General features: G+C 37.6%; 1 pseudogene across 1 annotated transcript; it reads right to left on the bottom strand.

Annotated features, from left to right (window-relative positions):
* Window positions 1-2,700: 2,700 nt before the first annotated feature.
* LOC306650329 (ADP-ribosylation factor-like protein 13B) lies at window positions 2,701-3,756 on the bottom strand (annotated as a pseudogene). The gene is made up of 2 exons: window positions 3,717-3,756; window positions 2,701-3,645 (listed from the first exon to the last, which is right to left on the bottom strand). The product of its transcript is annotated as an ADP-ribosylation factor-like protein 13B (transcript).
* Window positions 3,757-4,722: the final 966 nt, after the last annotated feature.

The raw sequence follows: 4,722 nt of genomic DNA on the forward strand, positions 1-4,722 counted from the left end.
TCTTATAGAAACCTCTACACTGAACAAGCATATTGCAACAATGACAGGTTAAAAGGGGTTAACATTTTATGCAAGCTAGAGAGATCTATGTTATTTGTCTCTTGATTGGTAAGACAGTAGCCCTTGTGGAAACTCATACTAATTTTGAAGAAATGTTAAACACTCTCTCCAGGGTGTATGAATGATACATCCCGAAACACAGAAACTCTCAAGGTCCTCATTGATCATTCTGGTCACAGAGAGACCTGTACAATATTCTCAGTGCAGCGTTCCAACAAAAGAATAAATCAATGATACGATGTGAATGTATGAGCATATACCTAGAAAAGCAAAGGAAGAGTGAAGGAAGCTAATGGTTTTTAATCTTGCTCTTACATGAGGTTTTACATTTAAAGTCTCCTCCCTTTAAAATCTGTCTCAAAGTGCAACCTTGGAATAAGCTTCAGATTCTTGCATTTTGAGTGGACTATGTCACTCAATACTTCTTAGAACATAAGCAAATAGCCAAAAACAAGGCATCATTGACATTCTAACCCTATAAGCTTCAAGTGGCCAGGAGAATAAATATCTTGTATGATACTGTAAGAAATACAAAAAAAAAAAAAAAAAAAAAAAGCCTTCCAGACTTTATCAACCACTTAGTAATGTTATGCAGTTATATAGACTTTCTGATAACTTCTCATTTGATATATGAATTCATGATTCAGATGCATTTAAGGGTCACTGCAAAGCCCATCTTCTTTAACAAATGGTTTTCATGGCCCAAAGCTAAATGGGAAGATTTTTAAAAAGCATCTTTTTTTGAGCAAATACATTTTCAATCCCTAATAGCAAATTCAGTAGCAAGCAGTGGAGGCACTACTGTAACAAATACCTATTTTCTTTTATTGATTCTTCTCCCCTATGTTGGCAAGAGAAACCTGTTCCTGTGTTTGATTTACTTACACTAAGTTTATTAAAATAGTGTGCCACACACAAGCAATTTAAGTTTCTGCTTCAATTTTAAGCTTTCTTTGACTTTTTTCTAAAATGTGCCCAATTGCTGTCTGTTTCTTTATTTAAACTTTCCTTTCTCTTGTCCTATACCCTACAAACATCTAGACTCCTGAGGTTTGTTGGGCCTTCTCTTTGGAATCCTTTTATCTCCTTTAATTTTTTTTTCTCCTAGTGCCAAAATGCAAAGCCACTTCATTTGTCTCATCTGTGACCCTCGCTATAGAGATTGTCAGTCTTATGTGTTTGAGGAAGAACCTAGGGATCTGAATTCACGTGTCCTACTGGCATAGAGATACACAGCCCAGAATGGGAACCATTGCTATTTTTTCTTGTAGTCTTACGTGCTATCATGGTTTACTTACAGATGACTTTTGTTATTGTTTGGATATGTGGTATCTCCCAAAAGCTCATGTGTGAGACAATGAAAGAAATTTTGAAGGTGAAATGATTGGGTTTTGAGAGCCTTAACCTAGTTAGTTCATTAATCTACTTGAATGGATTACCTGGGTGGTAACTGTAGGAAGGTAGGGTGTGGCTAGAGGAGGTGGATCATGGGGGGTGTGGCTTTGGGGCTGATAGTTTGTCCCTAGTGAGCAGAGTGTTCTCTTCTCCTTCCTTCCCCTCCTCTTTTTTATCTCTTTCTCTCCCCTCACCCTTCATGGGACCAAGTCCTGAGCTGCTTTCCTCCCCCTCACCCTTCTGCTTTGATGTTCTACCTTACCTCTGCACCAGAAAAATGGAGTTGATGATCTATGGACTGAGACCTCTAAAACAGGAGCCCCAAATCAAGTTTTCCTCTTCTATGTAGTTCTTGTCAGGCCTTTTGATCCCAGCAGCAGAAAAGTTGACTAAAACAGACCTTTCATGTTTTTGATTTCCAAAATGTTTATCTTCATATCTTCATTCCTCATTTGAGTTCCAGTCTTTATTTTCTTTCCTTTTTAATTTTTTTTATTTTAAGTCTCATTTATTGAAATTATCATCAAAGAAAACAAAAACAATAAAGTTGAATGCTTTCCTTGAGTAATGCTTTCAAATCACAATTTGGTAGAATAAAGACTGAATATATGCTTTTTAAAAAGGTATTATTTTAAAATAAAGTCAAATTAGAATGTACACACTAAGAACAATGCTATTATAAAACTTAAGTCATATAAATATATCCTGTTTGTATAGTTCATGTTTGTCAAGTAAATTAACTCTATTTTTCACACATAAATAAAAATAAATCTGTAGAAAAGTACATAATCAAGATAATAGAAATTAAACAAAAAATTTAGAAATACATAAAAAGTTAAAAATTTAGTTTATAAATTCCCAGGAATTTCCTTCCATGCCATATATCTTATAAAAAATGTTTACTATATAGAAATACAGCATAGTAAACAAATAAAGTACATAGCATCCATTGGCTCTATTTCTGAAGTTTTCTTTCAGGTAGTTGTCCATGAGTGGGAATATAAAAACCAAGGAGTCAACACTAACTCCTGTTAACATGGTCCAAATGTTATTCATCCCACCAACTGGTCATTCTGCGTGAAGAATATGGAGAAGTTAATTATCAGATCAGGTCCTTGGCTACTAATCTGCTCACTAATTATGCTTTTATCATCCCAGTCATCAATGCTCAAAGTTTTTCTTCTTCTGTGAAGGAGGTCCCAGTTCACCTTGCTGATATTAAGAGTGCCAATTCATATGACTTGGTTATGAGATCACATCTTGAGCATCACCATTAGGTCTCTGTCGCACAGTTAGGGGAGGCAGTGGCTTCCCATAGAAATCATTATGATGTGTTTCATCAAGAAGCTCAAGTTTTGGAAGTCTAGTGACTTTGGGGGTTCCCCAGTCAACAAGACGGGGAGGTGGAGGTGGTGTTGGACTCTCAGGAGCAGAGTCATCAGTATTAATTGATTGTTCTTGGTGACTCCTTTTCATTCTGTTTCTTAGTTCTCTTTTTACTGTTATCTGATTCTGATGCTTGATGGTCTGTTCATCTTCATTCTACAACTGCTGTGTTAATGCTTCCTTATAATTTCCTACTATTTCAAGTTCATTGTGTTTTTGATGGCTATCACCAATCTGGTTCTCTGTCTGTATTTGCTCAGGCTCCACTTTATGTTGCAGCAGGCAATCATCAGTATCTCCATAGTTTGCTTCTTTTTCTCTTTTTCAAGTTTTTTGTTTGTTTGTTTTTGTTTTTGTTTTGTTTTTCATTCTCAATGATTATAGATACTATTGGCTGAAAAGGGTTAACAGTAACTGGTCTGGGTCCAACTCAGCCAGACCACTGGTTTCATCAGATTGCTCTTGTTCTCTTTGTTCTCTTTCTTCTCGTAGTTTTTGCACTTACTTGGCCCTTTCTCTTTTCTCTTGTTCCTCAAGAGCTTGTTGTTATGTTGTGTCTTTTTGGATATGTTCATTTAAGGCATCAAAATTTCTTGCAATGTTATGTAGTAACCAATAAGGCCTTTTTTAATGGACTTGTCAATTTTCTTTCCATATCCCAATACTGCAGAGCAAGGTTCTATCTGACATTGGCACTTGTGTTCATTGACCAGTTTTTTCAGAGAGAGACATTCAAACACATCAGCTTTACCCAAAGCCCCTTCCTTGTCTTGTTTATTTGCCAACCTCCTTGAATTCCTTTTGCTGTTGCCATTTTGCCCATAGTATCAAGTCCTACCATCACAAGAGTCACCTTTCTGACGAGCTCCCGCCACCACTTGAACTGTTGCAGCAACTGGCCATCAGACTGAACATCCCAGGTAGCTCCTCCCAGCACCTTCCATCCGAACTGGCAGCAAGGATGGGCCCCTAGCTTTTGTGGACCATCCCAGGGGCCCCCACCTCTCTGGGGTGACTCTAAGACGGATAGGCCCCGAGGACAAGCTGGGACCGAGGTGACGGCAACTGGTGAGCGCACCAAGTCCCACTATCCTCATTGGCCGGAGAGCGGATGATGACTACCCTCCTCCCCTGGGGGCAAAGGTACAAAAAGCACAATGGGGCCAGATTAGCTGAACCTGGCCAGAGCCCAGCATTTATTTTCAAGAATATGCTGACCAGACCCTATGCTTAACTAGAAGAAAAAGTAGGCCCAAATCTCCATAAAGTCGGTTTAGGAACCAACTTCCTCAACAAAAAGGAGGACTCCTAAAGTGCAGGAAATAAAATCAAGAATCAATAAACGGGATAGTTATCAAACTAAAAGCTTCTTCACAGCAAAAGGAACAATCAAGAATGTGAAGACAGAGCCCACAGAATGGGAGAAAATATTTGCCACCTATGCCTCAGATAGAGCATTAATCTTCAGGATATATAAAGAACTTAAAAACACCAAAAAATAAAAAATAAATAAATAAACTAAATAACCCAATCAATAAATGGGCAAAGGAACTGAACAAACAATTCAAAGGAGAAATATGATTGGTCAACAAATATATGAAAAAAATTTCAACATCACTAGCAGTTAGAGAAATGCAAATTAAAACTACACTGAGATGTCATCTCACTATAGTCAGAATGGGCAATTATCAAAATACAAGTAACAATAAGTGTTGGCAAGGATGTGGGGTAAAAAGTACACTCACATATTGCTTGTGGAACTACAAATTGGTGCAATCACTATGGAAAGCAGTATGGAGATTCCTCAGAAAACTTGGACTGGAACCACGATTTGACTCAGTTGTCCCACTCCTCAGTTTATACCCAAAGGACTTAAAATCA

The sequence above is a fragment of the Sciurus vulgaris genome (assembly GCF_902686455.1).
Source record: "Sciurus vulgaris genome assembly, chromosome: 19".
NCBI classification, from domain to species: domain Eukaryota; kingdom Metazoa; phylum Chordata; class Mammalia; order Rodentia; family Sciuridae; genus Sciurus; species Sciurus vulgaris.